Source organism: Notamacropus eugenii, chromosome 4 (genome assembly GCF_028372415.1).
Source record: "Notamacropus eugenii isolate mMacEug1 chromosome 4, mMacEug1.pri_v2, whole genome shotgun sequence".
Classification (NCBI taxonomy): Eukaryota; Metazoa; Chordata; class Mammalia; order Diprotodontia; family Macropodidae; genus Notamacropus; species Notamacropus eugenii.
Window position 1 is genome coordinate 30,901 of NC_092875.1, and position 16,237 is coordinate 47,137.

Consider the following 16,237-nt stretch of genomic DNA (forward strand, 5'->3'; position numbering starts at 1 on the left):
TCCAAGTCCAGTGGCGCAAGTCACCAGGGTGTGAGAAAAAAGACATCTGCCTGACATTTTTCCTAAGGAATGAAGAAGTATCCCCAGCAAGAAGGGCGCTTTCTTGACCAAAGGGAGAGTAACTCAACTCCAAGGACTGTGGAATTTTAGAAATGGGAGAGACGCCGAGACGTGAGTCAAGATCATGTGCTGGGCTGGAGAAATGAGACGTAGAGCAGAGCCTGGTTGTCCCCTGCCCCCACAGGAGTTCACCTGCTTTGGTGGGTGGAGTCAAGGGAGGGGCTAAGTAGGGGAGACCTCCTTAAAAGGCGGCCACAGCTCTGGGGCAGCATCAGTTGCTGCCAGAGCTCAAGCGGAAGAGCGCGCATTTTCTGGCCTGTCCTGAGTAGAAGCTGTGAGAAGGAAGGAATCACGACCCTACGAACATGGATTCAGGAGCCCTACGTGAAAATCTCAAGGCAGAGCTCACTTGCTCCATGTGCCTGGGCTACTTCACTGACCCAGTGGCTGTCCAGTGTGGCCATAACTTTTGTAGAGTGTGTCTTCTCCAGTGCAGGGAGGCAGCCAATGAAATCGTGACTTGCCCACAATGCCCAGGGCTTATGAAAGTCAGTGACTTGGGGCCTAACACGACCCGGCAGAATCTGTCCATCACTGCTCAAATGCTCAGACATCATTTTGTGGGTCTCACTAGCTGTGATCAAGACTGGGAGAAAGAGAAGTTCTTCTGTGAGGAAGACCAGAGGGTCTTCATTGATTCCTCTTTAGTAGCCCCAGAGCACAAGGATCACCAGGTGCTTCCCTTGGAAACAGCCACCGGCAAGGGCAAGAACCAGCTCCAGGAGGCTCGCACAGCCTTAGGGAACAAAGAACAAGAGATGGAAAGGGCTTCGGGCCAAGGGAGACAAAGAGAAACCTGCCTTCAGGGGGATGAGGACACTGGGAAGCACTGCATTCTTTCTGAGTGTGGGGAAGTGCTCCAGCTCTTAAAGGATGAAGAATATCCTTACTTGCAAAGGCTGAAGGAGGAATCGAGACGCACTCGTGTCAAGCTGAAGGGGAGCAAGGCCAAGCTGCCCCAACAAATCCATAATCTGCCACGATCGGCTTTCGAAGTGGAGAAGAGTCCCAAGACGCTGGAGGCCGGTGCGGCGCCCACCGTGCCTCGGGTGAGACGGAAGCGCGGCGCGGATCCTGATCAGGCCCTGATCCTGGCGTGTAAACGGCTACGGATCGGGGCCTCCGAGGAGGGTGCCCAGGGGGCGGGGCCGGGGTGCCTGCAGGAGGACATCTTGAAGCTGGCGGCCACGGTGCGCTCCCAGGATGACCCTGTTCAGAAGTGTGTCAGACAAGCCATGACCAGAGAGAAGGCCACCAGAGCCCTGACTCCTTCGCTGGAAAGCCGCCAGAGGATCCGTCAGGACCTCCTCACTGCCAAGCTGCTCAACCGGCAAGATGACCGCTACCGCCTGCTCTCCAAACGCCGGGCCCCCTGTGCGCAGGGAGAAGCAGCCCTGCCAGCTGTGGACGCTGCCGGCATGGCTGACACACACAAGCCAGACTCTGATGCGGCCAGACAAACGTCACAGACAGGAGGCCGTTCATGCTCTGCCCAAAAATCCCAACTCTTTGATATCACTCATGGCCATGCTGCTGACAAAGTGGCCCTCTCCATTCCTGCCACCTGCCCCAAGAAATCTCATCCAGATGTCATAATCTCCAAGTCAGTAAGGGTGATCCGTGAGCCACACGCCACCTCCGAGGGTGGCAAAGGAACGGAGCACCGAGGGAAGGAAGAAGAAGAGGAAGTCTGTGACCTGAAGTACATGGAGACGTCTACACCCGGATGGACTGAAAGCAACCTCTGTCACCAGCCCTACACTCAGGAGTGCCAGCTGGACGCTGATGATCATCCAGCGGAGGAAACTGAAGACGATGAGGATGAAGAAGATGAAAACAGTGAGAATCACTGGTGTAACGAGTACCCTGATGAGGAAGAAGGAAGCAGTGACACGGGGAGCACAGGAGCGTCTGACGAAGATTATGGCAGTTTCAGTGATGACGAAAGCAGTGTCATTAGACCGAGGAAATGGAACAAATATCCCTGGGATGTGCTAAAGGAGTTTGAGTATGACGGCTTCCAGGACTTCGACTCAGAGTGAGGATCACTCAGGAATTCACCGCTTCCCTGGGACGACGGCTTTGGTGGCTCTGCCCATAGACGTCAGCCTCTTGGCTGCTGCCCCTGCCCCTGCCCCTGGCCCTGCCCCTGCCCCTACCCCAGAGTCTTATCAATGACCCTGGAAGGAGAAAGGAGAAAGAAATAAGCATCTGGGGATGTTCGGCTCTGAGGTCAGATTCTGTGCTCTAGACAATTTTGTGCTACCGGGGAAAGGAATAAATAAATAAATTTCTACCGATTAAATTAATCAAAAAAATAAAACAAATAAAATAAAAATAAATAAATAACAAAATAAAAATTTTTGTAAAATAAATACATTTATTTATTCTATCTTCTTTTAAAGAAATGTTTAGGGATATGACTCGCTGTATTTCATCTCAGAAAATCTTGCTTGGACGCGCTGATGGAAAATAGTCCGACCCTCAACACTTGTTCTGCTATAGTGGACGAACTCTGCTTCCTCACATACAGAAGGCAACTACATCTGCCCAGCAAATCAAAACTGTAATGTCGTGTATTTCAAGTCATGAATCAGCATTCTCTCAAGCCCCAGCATTCATTTTGCTATTCTCTTAAGTAATTTTCCTGTGAATTTGTCTGTACAAATATTAGTAAATATCTCCTGCTGTATAAATCCTGTGCCATTTTAATTCTTCTACACAGACTGACTATAGTGAAAATGTGTTTAATAGGAAAGTATGTGTAGAACCATACAAAATTGTATGCTGTCTCGGGTAGGGAGGGGGAAACGAGGGGGGAGGCAGTGGGAAAAATCTAAGTTATATGGTTGTGGTTGCAGAACAGTGAAAATAAAAAAAGTTATTGAAAAATAAGAGCAGCAAAGAATTCAGATGGAGGGAGTCTTTCAGGACTATGATTGGACCAGGAGAAAAGAGATTCGAGAGGAGAAGAAAGTGCTAAAATATGTCAACAAGGGATCAGGATCAAGAAGGAAAGAGAGGGGAGTCAGATCATTACCAAAGCTCTGAATGGTCCAGGCAGCAGAGGTCAACATTGAGGATGCAGAACAAGAGCAGTAAGGCCCAGGAAAAGTTGGAAGGAGACGTGATTTGGAATGATCTTCAAAGTCTTTGAATAAGAAAGTGTAAGACTTGTGAGTGAGGGTGAGATGAAGGGTGTGACCAAGCCTGGAGATAGTGGAGGAGGTAAGGGAGGAGCGGAGGAAAACTGGACCAACATATACACTGTTGTTCTTGGAAGGAGGGCAGGAGCAGGCAGAGGAGGAGACCATGAAACAGGCATGAAAGTCACTGAGAAAGAAGGGAGAATGTTGAGGGGGTGGGGGGGAAGTATATAGCACCAAGATCTGGATGGGGTGATAGGTTTGGCTCAAAAGAAGAAAGTACTGAGTGATGATAAGAGAGAGGGAGAAAGTGGGTAGGAGGGAGGAGAGAGAGGAGAGAAAGATTAAGAGAGAGAGTGACAGACAGACAGACAGACAGATGGACTAGATTGTGAAAGTGTTAAGGGAGATACAAAATTCTGATTCATCCACCAGTGAGTGAGTCAGCAGTTATGAAAGCAGGTACATTATAAAGTAGTAATTATCAAAGGTGATTGGTGTTGGAGAAAAGAAAATATGTATCAGCGAAATACATTAGAAGCCACACAAGGTAGTGCATAGGGTGCTGGGTCTGGAGTCAGGAAGACCTGAGTTCAATTCTAGCCTCAGAGGCTGACTAGTTGTGTGACCCTGGGCATGTCACTTCACCCTGTTTGCCTCAGTTTCCTCATCTATAAAATAAACCACTCCAGTGTCTCTGCCAGAAAAACCCCAAAATGGGGCTATGGAGAGTCAGACACAACTTGAAATGACTGGACGATGACCATGACAACAACAACGTAGAGAACTAGTTGTTAAGTAAACCTAAGACCACAAACTCCTAGGGCAGCAGCTTTGAATCAGGAGGAACTGCTGGGAAAATGAGAAAGCATCCCAGCAGAAAATAGGCTTTGACCAGCAGCTTACAACACACAGCACAACAATTTGTAAAGTAATAAAGCAATCTAAACATAAAAGTTCTCATCCTTTACAAAGAAATAGGAGGAAAAGAGAAAGTCTTATCTTTTGTAACTAATTAGGCACAGAGAAGAGATTATAAAAGACAGATGATTTTGAGTATATGAAATCTGAATTTAAAAATGGTGGCCTGAATAAAAATGTAGCCAGATTTAAGAAAAGTTATGGACTTTGCACCAAGTAACTCTGAAAGAAGTCCAATATTCAAAATCTACAGGGAATTCATTTTAGACTGAGTCATTCCCCATGAGGTAAATGGTCAACAGTTATAAACAAACTCAGCTTAAGTGAAAACAAATGTTCCAAACCTCTACTATCAGAGATACAATGAGAACAAGACTAGGGCTTATCCCCTCCCCCTTACCCAGATGGCAAGATAGTAGAAGGTGGATGGAAAGAGCCGAGGGAGGGCAAGGACACTTGGGATCGCTCTAGAAAACATTTCATATTAGGAAAGCGAGACAAGCTACTGCTGAGACCTTGGATCAGGCAAACGCATTGCTGGGTGCAAGAGACAGATGAATCAAAGTGCTGGCCCCAGAATTATCTGTAGAGGCAGAAAGTTGCCTTCTGAATGGGGAGAATGGCAGACCAAATCTGGACACCAAACACCAAATATGGTGGAGTCAGACAAACACAGAAAGGCCAGCAGAAACAACAGGGAAGGATGGGCTGAACAGGCAATGCACGGAAGGAGGCCCATGCCCAGGTGACTTTTCTGTTATGAAAGGGAGACCCTAAAAAAGGAATGGGAGGTCCCAGGTGCTCTCCATCTGTCCATCACAATTCCTCCAGGAGGGGGTGCTGTAAGAGGCTGTTTATTGGGAAGTGACTGTGACTTCAAGACAAAACATCAGCCAAAAAGATGTAAAGGACACCTCTTCTGGAAATGCCTTTTCTTGGGTTTTTGAAAAGAAAATAATTATAGGAAATATAATTATAATATAATTATAGGAAAACACACAGAAGAGATAAGGAAGAGAGGCAGGCTGAGGATGTGCTATCACAGAAAGGAAGGACAGAAGGAGAGCAGGGTCTGGGGTCAACAGCCTCTCCAGAGGGCTGCCTGGGTGACCTTGGCCAAGTCACTATACTGTGTGAGGGGGCAGGAACAGATAACCCCTGAGGGTCCCAAGAGCCGCACTGACTTCTGAATGGGCCTCTATGGTCTTTCTCCCACAGGCCTGGGTCCCAGGACTGAATTGTAGACACAAGGACTCCTCTGCCTGGGGGTCAGTCAGTCACTCACCTGCACAGCTGCTCACTGGGGCTCCCCTCTCTGGTCTCCAAGGTTCCTCCCCTTGCTCCAGCTGGTGGATCACCTCGAGCTTGGACATGACCAGTCCTGTTCAAAGGGAAGGGGAGTATTGGGATAAAGAGGGAGAAGTAGAAGCTTCCAAAAGAGCTCAGATCCCCAAGAATCTCCCCTCCCCCCAGAAAAGATGAAAAAGAGCCAAGGATAAAGGAGAGATTCAGGGAAAATCAAAAGAAAGTCCAGGAAGTCCCTGCACTTAGCCCAGGACCACAAAAGGAGACAGCTCCAAGAGGCCCACCTTGGGCCTTTTCAGCTCTTCCTGGCCTGGCCTCTGGCTTCTGCCTTCATGCTCCTGGCTACATCCTGCACGGCCTCATCAGGCTGTCCACCTTGCCTTGACCCTCTGACTAAACACAGTTCTGACCTTTCACCTACTATGTGTGGACCCTCTATCTTCCAACATTTCTTTCTCCCTGGCGCAGCAGGTCTCTCATCAAGACTTGCTGAACTGTTCCCTGGGAAGAGGATGCCCCTACATTCCCTAGTCATGCCCAGAGTCCCTCCATTTGACCCCCATCAGTTCCAGCCATTATCTACTCTCAAAATGGCCTCCTTTGCACAGTCAGCCCTTTGCAATTTGACTTCTCTATCCTGACTGTGCACCCAATTCTAACCCTAAATGCGGCCCTTTTCTGCCCTCATCCAAGATGGTACATTCCCTAATGTCTATGACCCTGCTCTCCTCAACATCTGGACTTTCCATGACAGATACCTTTCCTCTGGACTGATTTCCACCCCTGTACCACCACATAATGCCTGGCTTATCCTCAATGGACGCCCTGTCAGCCTCTCAAACTCAACATGTCCAAAATGGAACTTGTCGTTTTCCTGCCAGACCTTTCCTTCTCCTCAGACTCTCCTCTTCACAGGTTGATTCCTGCCACATCTTTTTAATTCTACCTCATCTCCACTCTCTCTGTGGCCACCACCCTGGGCCAGATGCTTGCCTCTCACCTGGCCCCTGGCCACAACTTCTGGCTGATCGCTCTCCCTCTGATGCATTTCTAATGCACTGCTCTGACTGTCTGGCTCCAGCTGCTCCCTCTCCATATAGAACAGACTCCAGGCAGAATCATCAGCTCCATCCTCATCCTAGGCAACGGCCAACACAATGTTCTCAAAGGCACTGGTGCCCTTCCCTAGCCTCCCAGAAACTACTGGGATTGACTTAACTGTGATCATGCTGTTTTCCCTCCATCTTCTGTCCCCCAAAAAACATAAGCTCCTGAGAACAGGGTCTGTGTAGAGGATGAGGACTTCCTGGTCTCTGAAGACAAATAGTCACCTCAAAGCTTTTTACCAAGGAAGGACCCACAGATCCCTCTGGGGGTTGGGGCCAGAGAAGCAGAGCCAGAGTCCCAGGGGAAGCTGTCGTTACCCAGGCAGAGCAGCTTCTGGTAGGTCTCCAGCATCACACTGCAATACAGTTCCTTCTCAGAAGGGTCCAGGTAAGCTCACTGCTCCCATGTGAAGACCACCATCACATCTTGGAAGGTCACTGGCTCCTAAAATACCACATTTCTTTGTTTGTGCTTGTTTCAAATGGACCTGGGAGTGTGTGGGGTGCTGTTCTTGGGGTTCCGGACTCCTTGAGATCCATCCAAATATCTATCAATACTTTGGCTAGTAATAACGTCTGTGTCATGTAATTAAAGCGTTACCCTTCTGAGGGAAACAGTAGGGGAGGGAGGAAGCAGGTTGGACTGCAGGTCACAAGACCTGGGTTCAAATCTACTTACTGTGACCTGGGACAAACCACCAGGCCTGCTGGGAGTGTTTCTTCATCTAGAAAATGAGGGCGACTGAGGGGATGGGACCTCATGAATTGGGGAACAGCTGAACAGGTTGTGGTATATAATTGTGATGGAATGTTATTGTGCTATAAGAAAAGATGAGCAGGAGGCTCTCAGAAAAACTGGGAGGTTTTACATGAACTGACGCAAAGTGAAGTAAGCGTTGCACAGAGTACCAGCAACGACGTAATGACGATCAGCTAGGAATGACCTAGAAGGATCCAAGACAATTGCAAAGGACTCATGATGAAAAATGTCCTCAGGCTCCAGAGAAAGAACTGATGGACTCTGAGGCAGAATGGAGCAGAATTTAAACTTTCTTTCTTGATGTTTTTAAAAATTTACAACACGGCTAACAGGGAAATGTCCTGTATGACTTCATGTGTGCAATGGTATTACACTGCTTGATGGAGGGGAGGAGGAGAGAACTCGAAGATCAACATTTTAAAAAATAAAAAGTGTTTCAACCAGCACATGGTAGACAGTAGGTGCTTAATAGTGACTAATTTTAAAAAGAGAAAGGAGTCGGTTAAACTAGATGATCCAGGTTCTATTCTGTGATACCCACGTTGTGCTTTCCATTTTGCCAACCCTGACTCTGCCTTACAGTTTCTTAATATCTGTATTATACAGATGGGAAAACTGAATTTAGCAAAGCCTCACTGACAAGGGAGCAGCTCACATCCAGTTCTTTGCACTCTCTCCACAATGCCATCTTCCTTCTTGGGTCAAAGGCCAAGATCTCCCCTTTATTCTGACACTCCCTACACTGGCTTTCAGCAAATCACATCCCATAGTAAGGAACACAATGTTACCATCAGCTGTCACGCTTCAAAGAGGGGAGGTTGTCCCCAAGGCTCCTGTTTGTTTGCACTGAGGCTTAAGGCATGGCAGAGCCTCAATCATCCACACCGGTCAAACAACTCATAGGTCTGGTCCATCGACATGGCTGTCCTGCAGTCAGACCCAAAGCTCTCAATTCAACACTGGCTCATCTTTTTAAATAGTGATACTCTTGTGATTAGGTAGAGAGGGCTGTGAAACATCCAGCATTGAAGGTGAGTATCCCCACAGGGAGACAGAAGGGCATGGTATGGGCATGGGATGGGCATGAGAAGAGGAGGAGGATGTCATCAGACAAAAATGTGTGCTAGAAACAGCAGGGGGGCCTGATCACATGGCCAGAAGTGACGGACTGTCTGGGCACTCCCATGATGGGCTCTGCATTCCAACACAACTGGAGGAAGGCTTCCAGCACACTGGGTACACCTTGTGGTATTCAGTGTGGAAGCAATGTGGAGATGCTTCTCCAGGTAATTTTAAATACTTCTACTAAGTAACCAAAGCCACGTCTTTCCATTCTTCCTAACTACTTAATTAGCACAAACGGACTCATTAAAATGGGTTTTCTGCAGCAACTCCCACAGGGCAAATCTCCTTTTACCCAAAAATGTGAACTTCAAAACACATAGTTTGGTCTGAGGCTGGAAAAATGCTCAGAAATTAAACCATTGCCCCTGACCAGGAGCCATATTTACATTCCTGTGATAACAGATATTTATCCTGAGCCCAAAGCACCTTCACAGCATAAGCAGGACAACAGCTCATACTCACTGGCCAGCTTTAAGCTTTGCCTATGGTGTCTAGCTCGATCCTTGCCATAACCTGCAGATGTGGGAATGTGACTTGTCCAGGGTCACATGGCCAATAAGGACCAGAGGCAGGATTCACACTCAGGTCCATAGCCTTTCCACTGTCTCTACCCTCTGATCTGCCTAACAAGCAGGCAGGGCAGACAGCGTAGGGAGGTGGTAGGTGACCAACAACTAATAAGTGAAGGATCCAAGACAGAGCTCCAGACACCCCGGTCCTCCTGAAGCCCAAACGTACCCTCCAAGGACCCTGGATGGATGGCCCCGGAATGTCACACTTGGCAGGCCCAGCCTCCAATGCCCCAAAGGGGACCCTTGACTCCCTTTTTCCCGTTTGCCAGATCTCTCACCTACTCCAGCTGACACAACACAGGCAAACACAAGATACAAATATTCAGCCTTTATTGATTCCTGATCTCCTCTCCTCTTGGCTTGGAACAGAGAGGACCTGGAGGCCAGAAGAAGCCCAGAGCCTGTTCTACCAAGAATCCTGAACCTTAGAACTTGGAAGAGGCACCAGAGACCACCAGAGGGAGCTCAGTGCAGTGACAAGAGGGTTCAGTTGGAGGAAAGGGGCTCGAGTTCAAGTCTGGCATTCCAGACTTCCAATTTGTGTGACCTTGGCTAAGTCCTGACCTCTCTAGACCCATTTCCTCACCTGTAAAATGAGGGAGATGGACTAGATGACCTGGGAGGTCCCTTCCAGGGGCAGACCTAGGTCCTAGGAATGAAATCTCTACAGCTTCCTAACAAGGGGTAGGCCCAGCTCCAGTGGAAGCCCGCCAGGGCTGGGGAGCTCACTACCTGAAAAAACCCACAGTACTTCTAGATGTCTCTAATTCTTGGAAGCCATCCCTGACACCAAACCCAAACAGAACCTCTCAGACCCTCCTCCACAAGATGCCTTACAAATACTCAGTAACAGTTATCATGGCCTCCCCCACTCTCAGCCTCTCCAGGAAAGGCACACCTGCCTCCTTCAATGCTCCCCCATGAGCCCCAGGCCCTGCCCCTTCCCATTACCTCCACTGGACAACTACCAGGTGCTCCACCCTTTGCTGGGCCTCACTGATTTGGGGACTAATCTCCTCCCTTCCTTCCCTCCCCACGCAGCCTTCTCTCACACACCCCCAATGGGACAGGAAGGAAGTTCCTCCAAGTCCTGGTCCTCGTCAGGCTTTCAGGCCATCCATCCCCTTCCCTCATTCTGCCCACCTGAGGAGTCCACCATCTGTTCAGGTCCTATGGGTCTTTACCAACACCCCTTGAACCACATAGGTCACCACTGCACTAGGAGTCTCTCTGCTACTACCCTGGGTAACCCACACCTCTGAAACCTCAGAATGAGGTGTGTGACTACAGTGTGTCTGAAAAGATGCATCTGAAAGCAACAAGAAGTCACAAAGTAATCATATCTCTATGATGGGAAATTTAACGCAAAAGAAATTCCCAAAAGAAATTCAGCTTCATTTAATTCCTTTTTTCTGTTTATTCATTGTATTTTGTCATGTTTGCATTTATCAGTGTTGAAGCTCTAACAAGTAAATTTATCTTTAAAAAAGTTGGATTGCTTTTACTTTAATTGGAAAAAAATTAATTACTTTAGAAAATATTTAGAAAAAGATGGATCTTTGCTTCATCTCATCACAGTCACATATAACCTCCCAAATTCCCTCTGGCTCATTCCCTCCCTCTCAATTCTAGTACTAACGATCAAGGCCTGTCACTGAGAGCTCTGCTGAGGCCCTAAATGCTCAGGGGCTGCCCCCCAGCCTCACATCCCAGACTCTAGGATCTTCTCCCCTTTAGGTGTGGAGGCCATCTGGGGAGACATCCTGAGGCTCAGCACATCAGGGGCCACCAGGGGCTTCTGCAGGAGCACACTGGTCCAATCTTCCTAAAGAACTTCTCAAACAATAAAATTAAATTAAAAAAAAAAAAAAAGAACTTCTCAGTTTCAGGGCTCCCCAAAGAACTCCAAAGTTTTCCAATCTGACACATGCAAATGAGCACCTGTAACAGAATTTGGAAACCTAGTCTGCCCTGGATGAGCTAATCACGTCTATAACTACCTTTATAAGTATTCTTTTAAAAAAATAATTAGAGTTACAAATTCTCTCCCTTCCTTCAGCCTCTAGCCCACCCATGGAGAAGGTGAAAGAAATAATTCTTACCCTAGTAAGTACTGATGCTCCTGATGGTTTGTAAGGCCTGACAGCTTTCAGATGGAGAGATCTGCAAGCTCAGGAGTTGGGTGCCCCTGTTGGTCAGCCAAGGTAAGTTCCTGCTTTGGCATAGACTCATCCTTGCTTTCCTAGTTAGCGTCTCTCTCTCTACACTCCAGACCACCTGGACCTCAGCTGTAACGTTCCAGTTGGAGCAGGTTGATGGATGGAGACCCCCTCCAATAGAATAATGAATTTAGAGTATGTCCCCCCCACCCCAAGCACCCCATTCCCCAAATGCTGACAATAATGACAAGTTGTACCCAGATTACTCCAGGATGTGCTCAGCTCAACCACAGGTCATGACTTGCCTGATCAGAACAGTCAAGTCTTTCACAATGGATCATCATTACAATGTACTATGCACAAAGTTCTCCTGGGTCTGCTCACTTCACCCTGCATCAGATCACACAAGTCCTCCTGGATTTTTCTGAAAGCATCCTGCTTGTCATTTCTTACATAGCACAACAGTATGCCACCACAATCATATACCATAACTTATTCAGCCATTCCCCAAATGATGACATCCCCTCAATTTCCAATTCTTTGCAACCCCAAAAAACTGTTACAAATATTTCTGTACAAATAGATTCTTTTCCCTCTCTCTCTCTTTTGATTTCTTTGAGACTTAGCAGAGGGTTATGGTTAGGGTTAGTGCCAAATCAGTTCACAACTCCACCAACAATGCATCAGCGCTCCAATTTTCCCTTATCCCCTCCAGCATTTATCACTTCTCAAAGGTGTGAGGTGGTACCTCAGAGTTGCTTTAATTTGCATTTCTCTAATCAATATCACTTAGAGCATTTTTTCATATGGTTATTAATAGCTGCAATCTCTTCTGAAAACTGCCTGTTTGTATCCCTTGATCACTGGGGAACAACTCTTATTTTTATAAATTTGGCTCAGTTGAGAAAAGAGACCTTCATCAGAGAAATTTTCCATAAACATGTTGCCCCCACTTTCTTGCTTTCATTCTAATTCTGGATGCATTAGCTCTGTTTGTGCACACAGTATTCTTCATAGACAAATCTCAGGTTTGTTTTAATCCTTGCTCTGTTCAATCATGAAAGTCACCACAGTCTGAAAGGGGGTCTCCCCACCTCCATAAGGAACAGAAACCTCCCACTTACCTGTTGGGCCCTGGCCATCAGCACAGGGGCCATTCCTTCATTTTCAAAGGTCACTCCTCTTGAGGAAGAACAGAGAGCTGGGAAGGAAGAACAGGGAAGGAAAAGCAAACCATAAGGGGTGCTAATCTTACCTTTGATGCTGAAAACAACCCAAGGAGACATAGAGGGATTATTTTGGCAGCTAAATAGAAAACAGATGGGACAGGGCAAAGACCAATAGAAGGAGGATTAATTAGAAGTCTATTCCAAGAGTCTAGGAGAGGTGATCAGGACCAAACTAGAAGGCTGATGCCCACAGGGATGGGAATAAGGAAACAAAAGGGACTTTGGACCCCCAAAATAGGAAGAGCTGGACAACTGGATCAGAAAGACAAGGGGGCAACATCCCTGCAGTCATTCAACTGCATGGGGAGGGGATGGGAAGAGAGCAGGAGACAGAATGGGAGGGAGGAAACAGACAGGGCTTCTGGGCAAGAAGGTTACCTGAATGAAGGCAGATGACCCAGCTTTCCTACACCTTCTCTGGCCAAACTCTTAAGTTCAGACCAGAAGAGGAATCAGAAAATCCAATGAGAAATGAGAACAAATGACTTCTTTCACCTGACAACTGCACAAGAGATCAGCTTGAGGGCAATAGGAAAGGGGGACACTAGCAAGCTAGGGACATGCAGGACAAGCAGCCTGTAGTCTCCCAGTGGGACCAGAGAGACACATGTCACCTGAAGGAAGGCTCTGATTCTGGAGGCAGGAAGAGCAGAGGGTGACCTCAAGGAAGGCCCACAGTGGTGATAAAAATAGGGGGGAGGGTCTGGGAAGCCTTAGACTAAGACACTCTGGGTACCTGTTTCCTAGCATCTTGTCCTAAGATGTCAGGGAGCCCTGAAAACCCAATAATGTGAATTTTAAAGATCCAGAGGGATTTGATCCTGGGAGGAGGTAAGTATAGGAGGCCAGGTGATCCACGGTGAGACCAGATAGACCTAAAAGCTCATCCAAAGACAAAGCAAATGTTGAAGCCTGATCTGGAACAAAGTTGCAATTCAGGAACTAAAGACAGAGAGTAAACCAAAGAGGATGCCAATCCGGATCAAAAATCACTGCCAATAAGGAGATTCTCCAAAAAGACAGGGAGAGCTTACCTTACACAGATGGCAAGCCTCAAGGGCAGGGGAAATGGCTTTTCCTTAAGATCTACATGTACACCTGGGAGAAATGAGATTTATGAAACAGGAAAAGAGAAGGTGGTGAGCCCAGACCAAGCAGGGCAAAACAGACCAAAGAGAAATCAAGGCCTGTGAGACAGCAAGACACTGACAAAACATCCAAGGACAGAAAGCTCCTAGAGCTCCCTCCTTCCCTCTGTCTTTTCCTGATCTCATTCTGAGGGAGTGAGTTTTCTTTGGGGAAGTGTAGAAAGATTGTCTTAGAGCAGGTTAATTTGATCAAACACGTATGCAAATCTTTGATTTCCTGTTTTTAATTGAGCTATACAGTTCTCTCATTGTGGAGGACCCAAATCTTCTCTTCTGCCTTTTCCCCATTCTTTTAAATTCCATTTCAGTTTCCTTAAAGGAATCCAAGTTGCAAAAAGCTTCTCCTTTGGTGGTTTTCAGTAGCCATTTGTTAAAAGCATTCCATTAGTTAAGGTGATTTATTTTACTCTATTCAAAGGAACCCCACATTGGCTAACAATGGTAAGGGTCATCTTGGGTCAATTTCTTCCAATTAGTTAAATACCTGAAGATTTGGGGCATATGACAGACATATGGCCAGCTGCTGTCTCCTTGGGGGATAGCTTGGGAAGTTTGGTTCCCCTTGGGAACTAGGCCACAATCTCTATTCTGGCATTTGCCTTTTCACCAAGTAATGTGGACTAAATAAATTAAAAACTGGGGCTTTAATCAGTTCCTAACCCTGACTCAACTGTAAAACTCTGGCCCTCATCAGTCCTGACCTATATGGTGTTGCTAGTCCACACCAGAGGGTCTTCATCAGGTCCCCAGTAACAGGGTGTTTGCCCTGGGGAGCCCACAAAGGAGTCTCCACCCTGTGGCCACAATCCCCTGAGTCCTTTGGCCCTTATTCAATGATCAATGTTACCCTTACCTGGCCTTTATCCATCCTTGCACCTCTTTTCCTCCTAATAAATGAACTCAACTGAAAGAGACATGAGGTTGGCATTAAAGGAAGGAGGCATTTACCATACACTTAAGGGGCACATGGCAAGCTGGACATCAAAAGCTCCAAGGTGATAGCAAAACACTTTGATTACCCCTCCAAGGGTCATGAAGAAGCTCCTCATCATGATGAATCCCACTGCTGACACCACTAACGTTAACTGGGCAAAGCCCACTCCTCCAAATGTAGAAGACTCCAAGATGAATTGAAAGCAGAAAAGTTTTATTAACAGGAAAGAAAGACACTAAAGAGGCACCCCAATTCAAAATACAAAGGAGCTGATTAATTATGGCAGATTGAGTAATTGAGGTAAGTGTCCTCCTGAGTAGAGGAAGTGAAAACTCATTCTCCCCCATGGTGGTAAGGAAAGACCAGCAGCTACAGTAGGGGCCCCAGTGGCAACAGCCCTGGTCCTGGGGCACCCTGGGTGCTATCAAAGAAACCTGGAAGAAATCATCCAGTTTCAGCAAGTCCTACTCTCCACCCCCACCCCCACAAGCTGTGGGGAGAGGAAAGTGGGAAGGGTCAAAGTAGTGTGAGGTAAGAAGCCAGCCTCTGCATTTGGTAAGCCTGCTCCTTTGAAGTTGTGGTCTAACATGTTAATGATGAGATGCTGATTCTGTGTAATTTGGAAATGCATTCAACACAATTGTAATCACCAGATGGGTAAACTTTTGTTTCAATTATGTTAAGCAACTTTATATAACCTTGGATGTTATTAGAATATGAAATGAGAGAAACTAAAAAGACAGTGGAAAAATTCTTTCCATGCTAATCCTGTCTCATGATATTTTGTAACTGCCATTGAGAAAACTGGGTATTTTTACCTTAACCAATAGTGAAGAGGAAGTTGCAGCTAAAACAATATGGCTCTCACTTACAAAAAATGTAAGATTGTGAACTAAGATATTTGGGTTATTTTTAATGCTTAAATTTAAAAGTCATAATTAATTACTGTGTATGTGTGTGTGGAAAAGAAGGGATGAAGCCTTATCTGGATTGGTTCTTCCCATTCAGAGCAGTCCCAGGTCAAAAGGCACAGCCCCCAGCAGTTCTAAAAGTAGATGGGGTGGAGAGGAAGCCCCTTCTCAGGGTTTCGTGTCAATTCCACTGATTTTGTAAACTGCCAAAAGAGCTTGTTTGGGTTATGGAGACGCCATGAACTTGGCTTCCTGAGAATTTGCAAATCTATAGAAATTATATCTAATGACTGGCTTTCCTATCAGGACAAATTTTCAATGTAAATCCTGATAAACTTCTCCCTAAACTGTGATTAGTGAAACTTGGGTGTTCAATGTAAATATCATAGGACCATAACTGATTTTGAATTGTCTAATGGACAATAAATCAATGGTCAATAATCCGCTATTTGAGAGAAATGCCACGAGGCACTCAGAGTGTGATACAGATGGAGGTCTGCATCTGGAAAAGCTGAGGCTAGTTTTAGCCTCATTCTAAGGTGGGATCCTCCTGGCTCAATTTCCCCATTGTGTTCCTTCGAAAAAGAATATTACTCACCTGGTTATGAGGTGCAATTGATACTGCATGGTTGGAAAACTCAATCATCTGAATTCAAACAGAGCTAAGGATGTTTTATTCTGTAGTACTTAGATAAAATCATGTCCCTGCTTTATCCTTTTATCCCATCTTTCCATAATCAGAAGAAATGGTCAAAGATAAGAGCACAACGTAAGCATGTGAGAACTTGCTGTTTTGACCTG

The 16,237-nt window shown here is 46.5% G+C and overlaps 1 pseudogene; it reads left to right on the top strand.

Annotated features, from left to right (window-relative positions):
• Positions 1-425: 425 nt before the first annotated feature.
• LOC140498789 (probable RNA polymerase II nuclear localization protein SLC7A6OS pseudogene) lies at positions 426-2,830 on the top strand (annotated as a pseudogene).
• The last annotated feature ends 13,407 nt before the right edge of the window (positions 2,831-16,237 follow it).